General features: G+C 38.4%; 1 pseudogene; it reads left to right on the forward strand.

Moving 5' to 3' along the window:
• The first annotated feature begins 11,419 nt into the window (after positions 1–11,419).
• LOC106796405 (uncharacterized) lies at positions 11,420–12,867 on the forward strand (annotated as a pseudogene).
• Positions 12,868–14,040: the final 1,173 nt, after the last annotated feature.

Below are 14,040 nucleotides of genomic sequence, written 5' to 3' on the forward strand. Positions count from 1 at the left end.
ACATCAATGAAAGGAGCCCATTCGTCTTGACTCGCCAAGGCTCTTGCCTTTTCTTCCAAACACTTCCTTGGTACTCCAACCACTCCATTTTCGATTTGGTTCCCTAATTCCTGCGCCGAGATTTTGACTATTTTGGCAATTCTATCCAAGAAGGGATAGAACCCCGAGAAGAGATATGGTTTCCTTCCTCCCAATGGGCATCCCAAGATCTCTTCAAATTCTTCTATTGTGGGCACTAACAGGAAGTCCCCAAAGGTGAAGCACCTCTAGGGCTGGTCATAATAATGGGCGAGGGAGGCAATGGCCTCCATGAAGACCTCCGCCGTAGTTAGGTCCTAGATCTTACCATAGGCTTTGCGGAAAGCTTGCCGTTGGAGTTGACCCATCAACTGTCCTAATTCTCTCAGACTAGCGACTCATAGGCTCTTGATCTTGACTTGATAGAACCTCTTTTTAAGCAAAGGCATCTAACTTGATCCCATGTTTTACTAGAGTGGGAAAAAAAGTCTTGTTTGAATCAATACTTCGACATCTACCATGGGTGAAATGGATGAATGCATGAAGAAATGCTTATGTGATGCATGATACAGACGCATTTTACAGACATGAGAGCCCGGAAGATTATCTCTTCTTAATTACAACATTTGGCAGCACAGTGCCCCACGCATGTACTTAAGAAGGTGACACGAACCTTCCGGCTTCTCGTGATAAATGAACGGACCAAAATACAATGCAAGTGCGATGACGTGACGCAGACGCGCGAAAGCACAACAAGGGGATGTACACAGTATGGCAATATCCATAAATAATCATACAGCAAAAGGCGTACATGACATTTAGGTTATATGCATGGCAGTGTCTAGAAGGCACACAACGTGTTCGCTTCGTGCCCCTATTTTAGGGACCTAATTTAGAGGAACTAAAAGGCTTTTAGTGATAATTCCCAAGGTGGCCATATCTCTCTTGATGTTTTCTAGAGGTATCATCCCCTTCAAAAAACATATTGCAACAGTAGGAACTACCAACAACAATATGTCATCAAAGAGAAAAACTCTAGATGAGGGTTCCTGTTATCAAGCAAGTCGGAGACCCAGGATGACCACAGATTCATCTCCACTCCTTATGTTCCCATGGACCTGGGTATAGGGCCCCTTTTCAACTCACTGTGTGTGCAAAAAGGTGTTGGTGTTATGTGCATCAAATGAATACATATTTATCTCATGCATACATTAAAACACGCTTACAACATCGAAGAAGTTTATACAAGAACATAAAGGAAAAAAGGAAACCCATGAAAGGGAAAACACAAATTTTGCACAAAAGATTAATAGGTCTAACTCTCTAAAACAGTCCCCAGTGGAGTCGTCAACTGTCGCAACCTACCCTTCGGCGGGAGGGCAACGCAGGGCTCACGGGTGCGTCTTCCAAGGGAGGAAGGCGCGCGGAGTCGCCACTAACGTTTATTCGAGGAAAACGTCGAAAAAACCAAATGTGTGGTCTACGAACTTTAAGTGTGAAAGGTTTAGGAGTTTCTTTTCCACACGGGGAAGATATTAGCACCCCACGCATCCGTCACAAGGGACGACAGCTTTTAATCAATGTGCAATATCATGTCTTGAATTTGTTTTATTTTCCCTTTTTATGTTTTTATGGTTTTCTATGGGCCTTTTTTGTATTTTTTATCTTTTTGTGGTCGACAAGGGTGTTTCCCTTGCTCCTATGTATTCCTCAATTGCGATGAGGAAATCAGACCTACGTAATTCTTTAAGAACTAAACGTTGGTTAAGTTATTTTTATCTTTTTTTGAAAGATATATTTTAACCCAACAAAAGTCGTTTAAGGCGTTGGACCATTAAACATTCTTTTGATTTGAACCTCGCAGGTAGGCAAGCTAGGTTGCTTCCACCTAAAGCAATCCCAAGTGGCCAGATTGCTATTTACACCCCCCAGTTTACTAAATATGCCCTATTTTCATGTTTTTGGGCTGAATTCTTTTTGAAACGTTGCAAAACTTTACGGATTATGCAACAATACTTTCTTTCCTTCCGAAATGTTGCAAAAATTCATGGATTACTCAACGATGCTTTCCTTCCCTTTCCAGAATGTTGTGAAACTTTACGAATTATGCAACAAAGCTTGTTTGGACTTCTAGAATGTTGCGAAACTTTACAGATTACGCAACAATGCTTGCTTTGACTTCTGGAGTATTGCGAAACTTTACGGATTATGCAACAAAGCTCGCTTTGACTTCCAAAATGTTGTGAAAGTTTAAGGATTACGCAACAAATCTTATTTTGACTTTCAGAGAGACCACACAAAGTTCGCAAGCCGGACGCCAGTGTCCCTGGACGAAATTAGGGTTTGACAGCCTGTGTCAGGAAGGCATCCAAATGCTTGTCTGGATCTGTTGTCCCATCGTGGCTCGAGGTTAAGTGGTGGAACCCCAAGGGTATGTCTGCCTCCATAATGCGGTCAACAAAAGGATGCCGACGGATAATCCATGTTGGGCGGTGCATGTGGGAGAGACTCAAATCATCTGCAATGTTGTCTGTGCGTCGGGGGTGTGATTCCCCTTGCGTGCGTTCAGGCAAGATGTAGGCGAATTGCTCATCGTCGGGGGTGTGATTCCCCTATTCTAGCTATTCATGGTCAGCCTTTAGCTTTGTCAACTCTTCGTTGTGGCATCGCTCCATCTCCGCGATGCAGTTTTGGAGTTGTTATAGAGTGTTTGTGTCTGTGTCTGTCATAGCTGCTAGACAAGGATGGAAGTTTGTGAGGGGGGTCTCACATCTGAGGTCAGATCAAGTACTAACCATGGATGAATGTGAAAGATTGGCGAGAGGCCATGGGGTATGTTTTAATTTTACAGTTGAACAACATTACTCGTATTAGAAAATTCAATTTATACCTTACACTTGTTTTGTTTATAGATTTGCTTCTTTTTTTACCAAACATAACCACATCTTGGAATTTATGTGTATTAGATTATGTCTGTCATTGTATAATAATGATATATATTTTAAATTATATCTTAAGATTGTTTATACTGAATTATGAAAAATATGTTATATATTTAAAATTTTAGACAAATTAATATCTATGCTTCTAAATATGTTAGAAGTTTATTAAACTCTAAATCTTAATTATTTATATTTTTAATATAGATTGGGTCATCAAATCAATTAGTAACTCGTGATCCCTAAACAAGTAAATTGTTACCCTCATCGAATATGATTACGATAACATCAGCTAAAATAGATAAATAATAAACAAGCATATGATTCAACGTATATTAGTATGTTAATTTAGGGAAAATAATTTATTAAAATAAAAACAAAGAGTTTAATTTTAATAATGCTTAATCTTACACTATTAACCAATTAAAAATATACTCATAAAAGGTACAATTGACATAATCAAAACTTTTAATATTTGTTTGAAAAAATAATTTTGGGGTCATTATACTTTCGATCAAGCGTGGTCTTAGTCCACAGACTTTCAAATAGATACCTTCATGTTGCATAGTAAGTGTCACGACCCACTCTTGGGACATGACCGGCGCACTGACTATGACTTCCCTAGTCTGGCCAGCCTACCCTATACAACATAACCTGTAAAAGAACACAATATATATATGTATCTAGACAAATCCATATGCCTATATCTCATCTCATCCATTTAATAACAAAGTTGATTATAAATACTAATCATCAAGTGTCTCAAAATATCATCAGTACATCTTCATCAAGTCTATAAGAGAGAATCATTTAAATTTCAAAATAAAGGAATTCTCTCTAACTATTACTACCTTGGCCCCTATAGCTGCATTATACTAGAGTTACAAATAAATATCCACCAGACGCAATGGGGACCTACCAAAAAGATAATCAAATTCCTGGGTGTGCCAGCAAATCCCAGGAAATCAGTTACTCCACTATTGTATATCTAAGAAAAAGAAATAAAATGGGGTGTAAGTCACAAGGACTTAGTGAAAGCATAATATACAAAGCGGACATGAAAGAGAGCACCATTTAGCCCGAGTCTTTCCATCCCAAGAAATGTTATAATGACATTAAATAAATAATGAACAAAAATACACTTGCTTTTAGAATTCAATGTACGCAAAGAATATAAATTTCAAAACTTCTTATAACCTGGTATCCAAAGTAATTACTTTAAAATCAAACAATCATTCTACTATGTGCACATAGACCACATTATCTCTCCGTTTTGGTGAACGGTAATTATATAACTACGGCATTTAGCTCGTTAAGGTAAATTTATCTCTTCGTTGCAGCAAACGGAACATATAAATATACTATGAGTAATTGACTCATAGGCTACATTATCTCTTCGTAAACGGTAATATAATTTTACTATGAGAATTCAACTCATAGGCTACATTATCTCTTCGTTGTAGCAAACGGCAATATAATTCATGAACTCACCATAAATTAAATTAAACAAATAGTTCAACATTCATCCTTATATATATTATTAAAATCTCAATATAAATTTCAAAGCTCACCAAAGATATATATATTCTGATGTATACTTGCTTCTCGAAAAAAAAAAAGGAAAACACTACGTATTTCCTTGGTTTTTCTATTTGATCTCTTTAAGGTAAATGTTTATGACCCATTGTGTGATGGTGACCAGGGTGCGTAAGGGAAACTCCTTACGCACCGTGCGCAAGTTTTGGTAAAAAAAAATGTATGACGTCCGTCCAATTTTAAAATTAAAAAATTAAACGGTTAAGATCGATTAAGATATGATGAAATTGTTTACACCAGATCTTTTTTCTCTCTCCTCCAAGCTTCTCCCTCCTTTGGTCTCCAACCACCCTTCTCTCTCCTCCGAGCTTCTCCCTCCTTTGGTCATCAGCTACGAGGGCCACCACGGCATCTCCGGCGGCGAACGCCGCCTGTTAGTGCTTAGCTCTACTGAGTTTTAAAAGATTGGCTAAGATTTTGTTAAAACATAAGCACTTAGACAATGAAGGAAAGCTGGAGTTGCTGCACATGATGTCCAACGTTATGTAAAGGAATAAGATCGGGCTGCACAATGCACAAGGCAAGATAAAATGTCAAATGAAGAATTGAAGCTGCAGGATCCACGATGTCGGATACAATGTCCAGGACATCCTGCCCGAGAATACTGGAGTTGCTGTACAATGCAAGATAAAAGTCAAGTGAAGAAGTGAAGCTGCAGGATCCACGATGTCGGATACGATGTCCTGACATCCGGCCCGATAATACTGGACATATAAATCTGTTATATCTTTAACAGATTATTGTGCAGTTAGCAAGAGATAAGAAGATCTATCTTTAGGAACGAATTAAAAGATAATTAAAGTTCGAATTACAAACTAGAAGAGTTCGTTCAGGGATTAAAGATTAAAGATTAAAGATAAAAACTAAAAGATCAAACTGCATCTTTTAGATCTTTAAGTGCAGATTTTTTCAGAAGAATGATAGATCTCATCCAGCACAAGTAGTTGCAGCCCAGAAACGCTCACTGCTATATAAACACGAAGGCTGCACGAGTTCTGTACCAAGTCCGGGATTGAAGAGTTATTTTGTGAGTTTTGGGACTTGAGTGTTTTGTGAGCCACCTTGATGTTACTCAAACATCAAGTGTTGGACCTGAGTGTGTAGAGTTGATCTCTTGTGTGTAGAGTTGATCTCTAGTGTGTGGAGTTGATCTCTATTGTTCAGAGAGCAATCTCTGGTGTGTCTTTGATTTGTTTGTAAACACGGGAGTGTGATTGAGAGGGAGTGAGCGGGGTTCTCATATCTAAGAGTGGCTCTTAGGTAGAGATTGCACGGGTAGTGGTTAGGTGAGAAGGTTGTAAACAGTGGCTGTTAGACCTTGAACTAACACTATTTTAGTGGATTTCCTCCCTGGCTTGGTAGCCCCCAGATGTAGGTGAGGTTGCACCGAACTGGGTTAACAATTCTCTTGTGTTATTTACTTGTTTAAACTGTACACACTGTCAAATATAATATGCATGTTCTGAAGCGTGATGTCGTGACATCCTGTACGACATCTGTCCCCAGTATCAGAATTTCACCGCCGCATCTCCATCGGCACCGACATCATCCACTACCCCATCATGCGCTTCCTCGATGAACCAACCTCCGGCCTCGACTCCACCAGCGCCTTCATGGTCGTCAAAGTGACCGGCGTCGTCATTGCCAACGAGGTAACATGCTCAGAGGAGAGAGAAAAAAGAAGAAAAAATCCATGGAGCGATGATGTTGTTCTTCTATGGAGCGGATTCTCAAATCCATGGAGCAGGCTCATATTATTAAGCCAAAGCCTCTCAGATCCGCAGTGGCAGCGTGACGAAAATGAAGTCCTCAAGTCGTCCCTTCACGATCGGATTGGTGTCAGCGTGGTACTCCTCCAACATTGAGGTACTGCTCCTCAACAAGTACCTTCTCAGCAACTATGGCTTCAAGTATCCTATTTTCCTCCATGTGCCACATGACCGCCTGCTCCCTCTTTAGCTATGTTGTCATCGCCTAGCTCAAGATGGTCCCCATGCAGACCATTTGCTACCGCCTCCAGTTCCTCAAGATCACTGCCCTCAGTCTCGTCTTCTGTGTCTCCGTCGTTTTTGGCAATGTCTCCCTCCGCTAACTTCTGGTGTCTTTCAACCAGGCCATTGACGCCAGCACCCCCTTCTTCACCGTTGTCTTCGCTTACATCATGACATTCAAGCGCGAGGCCTAGCTCACCTATCTCACCCTCGTCACCGGCGTCGTCATTGCCAGTGGGGTAACATGCTCGGAGGAGAGAAAAAAAATCTCATATTTTTTTATTTTATCCGGTGTAATATTTCCATCGTATCTTAATCGATCTTAACCGTTTGATTTTCTAATTTTAAAATCGGACGGACACGACACATTCTTTTTTTTCACCGAAACTTACCCATGGTGCATAAGGAGTTTCGCTTACGCACCCTAGAATTCGCCATGTTTTATCCCCATACTTTAAAAATAGGTGGATTTATTTCATGCGTACTAACGGGGTTAGTTCCATTTCTACCATCATCATTTGTGGTGGTCAAAATACAAGTTGTGACAGTCTAAAACTCCAAAAATTGTATTCAAAATTTGTTTAAAAACCCCTTGGGTTGGGTCCATGAGGCATCTTCTTACAGCTGATGCTTCTGGCACTATATGTTTTCCTTTTTTTTCTGTTCCCTCTTTCAAATGAAAAAAAAAATACACTTTAATAGGGAAAATAGTCAAAGTCAATGTTATGAAAAAAAATTATTTCCAAACGAAGCATCGACATCCCGACTACTTCACGTCACCAAACTACACATATGGGGCATTTGAAAAAGTATATTATTATAATCAAATTATTTAACAAATTTCACTATCAAATCCACTACGGATGAACTATCAACACATTGTATATGATCGAAAAATTGGTATAATGATAAAAAAAATATAAAACAAAATCAACACATTGTATCCAAGAAAATAAATAATACAAAACTAGAAATGATAACAACAGCAACAATTTTTTTTTGTTACTCTTTTTTATTTGATGAAAAATTCTCGTAAATTTTACTAACCATACTATTTAATCTTACCTCTCATTAATTCGGTGAGTCTCTTTCCGAAAGAGAAAACATGAAATGATGGAAAAAGGAAAGTGGGCACCGGAATGAGTTCCATAAGAAAATGGACATCTTTGGTATAAAGTTCAATAGAAATTAAGATTCTTAACAGCTTGATGCAAGTCTTCAATCAAAAGGGTTAGGATCCTTGGCAATGGAGAACTTGTTCGTTCGTATTTCTTCAATGTGCTCCTTTAGTATCCCCCATTTCCTTATGTATTTGATCACTTCTCAAAAACAGACACCACCACATACTCACAACATTAGGGGAAAATGGTGAAAAAGAGTGAATTTAATAAGAGTGTTTAGGCATATGAAAGATAATTGAGTTCTTCGTTTATATACCTGCTCAATAAAAGTTCATAAAACTACTTCCTACCAAAGTATTGTACTAGGATCTTTTCAATTTCCTAGGCCTTTTCTACTTTCGAATTGGAAGATAGAGCATGAGGAACTAGGCCTTTTCTTTAATTGTCTAACGCGCTTCGGCGCTGTTGAATTATTCACGAAGAATAAAAGAGAACCAATCTCAATTTTATCAATAAAGCATAAACTTTTTATTCATATAGAAGGAATTACAATTATAGAATTTCTAAATCAAAATTGAAATAAATCAAAGATAAAAACCTAAAATATCTAATCAAGTCAATTATCTTCTCAAATTTGAATTACAATATATACAACCCTTTAAATCAAATTTGAAATAAACCCAAAGATGAGATCTTAGAAAATCTAATCAAATCTTTTAAATCTAATATAAAAAATTAACCAGGTATCTGAAGCTTTTATTAGACATCCAACTAATGCTCTCCCACCACTAGATGCCATTTAATCAAATTTAAATTCAACTCAAAAATTTAAATTCTAGTTCAAATATGAAATGTAAATTTAAATATAAATTTGAAATTCAAATTCAAATCTTTGGATCATTCTTCCTCTCAACAGGGGGAGGGAGTCATCAACATGGTTTTCTTTCTATATAAGAGCTTTGTGTGTACCAGAAGAACAAAATGAGTGAAAACTAACATGTTGGCTTAACATGCATCCAACATCCCATGTGATGGGCTTAACATTCCACCCCATGATGTTTATAATGGGTGCAACCGCTTAAGCTATAGATGTGGCTATGAGAATCTTGAAGGGAATAAAGATGCACCCTTACTTATGAAATAATGGTAAGCATTGGAAAATAGACTTTTAATATGGTTGTTTTTGACTTTCAACATTGGTTTTTAATTAAGGTTGAAACCGCTGACGTTAACATTATCGATGTTAACATCAGCGATTTTTCAAAAATCGATGTTAACATATACTACACAACATCAATTTTTAAGAAAACCGATGTCCTATAGTAAGAAATATTAAAAAAAACAAAATTACAAAAATAATATCGATTTTGATCAAAACCGATGTTGTAAGGTGAATAACAACATCAATTCTAAAAAAACTTATGTTGAATTGTGTATTCTGAATCACTTTCTAGATCGATTATGAAAAAAACGATGTAGAAATTATCTTTACAACATTGGTTTTGACAAAACCGATGTTCTAAGGGCATTTTCTACATCAGTTCTAGACCAACCAATGTTGTTTTTTATAACTTGTTTTAATATTTTCTGTTTTTACAATAAATCAACCAAAATCAATTTATAAAAATATAATTTTAAATTATAATATTTTAAAATATTATTTTCATTACAATATCACATTACTTATAATCTCATAATATTAATCTAGAAATAAATTTAAATGATAGTTTTCAAACTCTAAGAAATAAATGTAAGAGGTTTTGAAATAAAGACTCACGGATTTGGAATTCCAAATCTTAGTGAAGTTGTCCAAATCCCAAATATTAATTTCGACGTCTTTCCTACAGATAAAATACTTATTCATTATTTTTCAGCTCGAACATATTTATAGATAGATTATATGTTAGTGAGGCTCATAGATAGCCATCCAATTATATGTCACCTCCTCCTTCTAAAATGGACAGTCCACCACCACAATTTTTGTGCCAAACCACATCACTCCTTTTTTTTATAAGCCAAAGATTTCATCAAAGAGTCCAAGGTAAGCACAAGATGTGTCCTTGGAAGCAGAGAAATTTCATTGGACAAGGTTTTTCTTAAAATGGTCACATGGATCGTGTGACAAATGACAATTAAATAGCATGTGGGATTAATAAATAGTTTAGGACAAGCATACTTACTCCAATCACTACATGGTCACCCACGACATTTATGGTTGACAAAATGCCTCTGTACCAAAATGAGTACATAGCACCAAGAATTAAACCCAAAAAAATGAGAATAACAACAGCTTCTATATAGTATTTATTTATTATATCCCAGAAATTATTACTCTCACAAACATGACTACCAGTTTAACTTTCTTAGTCATTCTAAGATCATTTAGATTTCAGCTCTCGTAATTTAGATGTAGTATAGTAATTATATACAAGTCCTAGATTCAAATTCATGTCAAATTCTATAAATCTTTTCATATATACTTTACTTTTATTTTAGAAAAAATCAACAACAAAATCATTTCTCCTACAATGCTACATGGATCAAGCAAAGCCATTGTATACTACCAAAGAGACTGAATCCTAGGTGAAGCTGCAAGCACAAAGTTGCTTGAACATGTTAAGGCTTTCACCACCATCCCCTCCTTTTGCCTTTTCTCGCCTGTCATTTATTAGGGTAGTTAGTAAAAAGGAATTGGTTGGCTTCAGTGGCCGGAAAAGTCATGAACTGAACCCCAGAATGGTGGGAAAGACCATATATTTTCAATTTGCATAACCAAAAAAAAATGGCCCAAATTTGAGAGATCAAAATCAATTTTAGAACTAAAAAAAAACTAAAAAAAGATATCAACTATACTCTTTTATTTACATCATTCTAAGCTTTGGGAATTAAAGCATCTAAATTATTAAGAAAAGTAAATTTGTTATTTGATTCCATAAATTACATTTAATTAAAATAAATTTTATTTAAAATATGAATATAACATTGAAAAATGAAAACTCTCAATCTTATAATAAAAATAAAAAATCTTATGTTTACCTTAATTATTTTTAATAAAATAAAGAAATTAGGTTGGACTAAATTAGGTTGGCACAAACCCTCTCAATAACTTTGTTTTCTTCATAGTGTGATTATTATTATTTTTTTTAATACAAAGAGATAAAGGCCAAAAGACTAAACAAAACTAAATCCTACTAAACATCACCCCTCCCATATTAGCTAGGAGGTGCATTGTTAACTCCAAAGGAGGCACCTGCAGAAGATCCCAATCGCTTGAAGAAGTAGCTCCCAGCTTAGCTAAAACATCAGCATAGGCATTCCCTTCGTGAAGAAAATGCTTCACCTAACACACCCCATCTCTCTTCATCAGGGCCTTAATCATCATGAGTTCATTGCTATAGGCACGATACAGTTGAACCTCATGATTCACCAGCTGCACTAGATGGAGTGAGTTCAAATGACACGAAATCCACCTAGGCCTTTCTCCCAGCAAAGCTCCATCCCTCGGAACAAGGCCATCATCTCCACATATAAAATGCCATTTCTTCCTGGCTTACCATGAAAACCCCATAAAAAAGGTACCTTCATCATTCTCTAAATAACTTGTGCATGCACACACAAAAACAAACAATGCAACATAGTTTCATTATGGGAATTTGTTCTTGATGTTAAGGGCAAAATACTTTCCTGATGGGAATTTGTTCTTGACGTGGAATGCGATCATGAAAGCTATGAACATCTCCAATATGGGTTCAAAATGAAGTTGGGCAATGGTGATTCTGACTTTTGGTATGATTCTTGGTTCACAAAGAAACCTTTGGTGATGCATGTCCCATGGATTGACATCCCCATTGTAGGAGTTAGGGTAAGGGACTTATGGAGGAATGGAAGTTGCACTACTAGAAAAAAGGCATTTTACGACACTAGTTTTACAACGGTTATACAAAGACCGATGTAGTAAGTAAAGCGGTGACATTTTTGTAAATAATTCTAACTTTTTAAAGGCAGTTTCCTCACAAACGACTTTAAATATGCTTTACAACATCATTTTTTCAAAACCGTCTTTGAAAACATTGTGTTTCCACTTTCTGTTGCTGACATGGCACGTTTAATTGGGCGAGAGCTTGGACAACCCTAGATAAATAAAAAAAAAAAGATTGTGAGATTCTCATTGTTGTTCACTCTTCCCTCGCAGAGCTATAAGTGTGTGTGACCGTCAAGAGGCTACGGAACAAGATTGTGGGGTTCTCTGTCAACACCTTTCCCTCCCAGTTCCCTCCACCATCCCCATGTTGTCGCCATTGCTGTCTCACCATCGTGTGCTCCTCCTTCCGCCGCCGCAGTCAAAGCTGCAGACGTCACAACAAATTATCTCTTCCCACCACCACCTCCACCTCCTCATTTGAACCAAAGCTCAAAGTCGTTATCGACCTCACTCCCCTAACCGCTTTTCAATATGAACTTCGACAGTTCCTATCTTCCGACAAAGACACTTACCGAGATTTGCAAACCTTGGTCACTCTCGACCACAATCGGAGGTTTGTCGTTTCATGCGCCCTTCCACCTTGCATTTCCTCGGAACTTCAGCGACTTTGACCTTCCTCGCCTTTTCTGTTTTCACGGTTTTGGCTTAATTGATTTCTAGGTTTTCGTTTTGGCATCATAACGCGTCTAGCCATAAGCTTGTTGTGGTGCGGAGGGACCGAAGTCTCGGCGGAAAAGAGGTGGTTGTTGCGTGGGGTCAGAGAAGTGACACGAATCCGTTATCAGCGCTGGTTCAGGACTCCGTGAAGCACTCCGCGAAGAATAAGGTGGTTCCGTTCCAAAGGAAATTGCCCAAATGGTGGCCAACTGTAATCAATTCCAACGCTTCTATTTTTTACGCCAATGAACAGGAGGAATACAAGAGGGAGGCTTATGGAGTGGTTCGAGGTTTGTTTTTTCTTTCCTCAGTTACATTTAGTTTACTATCCTTTTCCAAAGAGAGATGGTTATTTGTGGCTGAGAATTTGAGAACGTCATCTCTCTTTCTAGGTTCGCGTCATTTGATTCGTTAGTATACTTATTGTTACGAATGAAGTTCCACAATCACCATTAACAGAAACACAAACAGAGCAGGCAACAGAGCAGCTATTAACAGAGAAGAACCAGAGGCAGAGGAGAAGGGTGACCAAATCACAGTACCTGAAGGACTTTATTGTGTAAAGGGAAAAGGAAGCTGACGTGGCTTAGAGTGGCCCATTATGGAATTACCCACGAGCTTTACAATTCTGTTAGGATGGAATCTTCTTGAATCTTTTAAAGCTTTTTTTCTGTTAGGCCCTAGCACCAGAATTTTTCAATTCAGTTAGTATCAATTCACAAGAATACTATATAAAGCAATTACCATGTAATGAAAGAGGGCAGAATGAATAAAACTCATCTTCTCTATCTTGCTTCTGGAGAGTCCTAGCTCTCGAATTCTAGGAAATTGCAGATTAGGGATTTCGGCCATAACAACTTTGGTGCCTTCATTGAGAGTGTTGTCCATGGCCGAATCCACACGATCCAAGTCCAATATGGAACGAATCGAGAAAGCCATTGCTAAATTAGCCTCCAACCACCTTCACGATCCCAATAAGCTTGACGATTTCCTTAACTGGGTTTCCGCCATTGAAGCCAACCAACACAACACCCCTTCTCATTCATCTTCTTCAGCTAACCCGACCCCTTCTCACACCACAAATCCCTTACCACGCATGAAATTGGATGTCCCTCGCTTCGATGGGTCTGACCCCTCGGGATGGATGTTCAAAATAAACCAGTTCTTCGCTTACCATTCAACCCCTGAGCCCGATCGTCTCACCATTGTTGCCTTTGCCATGGAGGGTCCCGCCCTCGCATGGTTCCAATGGATGTCGCGGAGCGGGCAAATTTCCTCTTGGTTGGGGTTCTTGCAAGCCCTCGAAGGACGATTTGCTACTTCACAATATGAAGATCCCACAGGGATCCTCTCCAAGCTCACCCAAACCGGTACGGTCACAGCCTACTTATCTCAATTTGAGACTCTGGCGAACAGAACCATAGGGCTTCCGAATTCCTTTCTGCTCAGCTGCTTTATCTCGGGATTGATGCCGGAGATACGCCGTGAGGTGCAGGTTTCACAACCCCTCACCCTAACGCATGTCGCGGCCCTGGCTCATCTTTATGAGGAAAAATTGACGGACCAACACAACTCTAACCGCGGAAGGTTCAATGCCCCAGCCCCACCTCGGTCGACACTCGTGCCATCCACGTTTGTCGCGCCACCAATGGTCCCTGCTCTTCTGCCACCCTCAGCAAAACCTCCACCTCCTCCACTCAAACGCCTCTCCCCGGAAGAAATGGCAATACACCGGG

The sequence above is a fragment of the Glycine max genome, chromosome 16 (genome assembly GCF_000004515.6).
Source record: "Glycine max cultivar Williams 82 chromosome 16, Glycine_max_v4.0, whole genome shotgun sequence".
Lineage (NCBI taxonomy): Eukaryota > Viridiplantae > Streptophyta > Magnoliopsida > Fabales > Fabaceae > Glycine > Glycine max.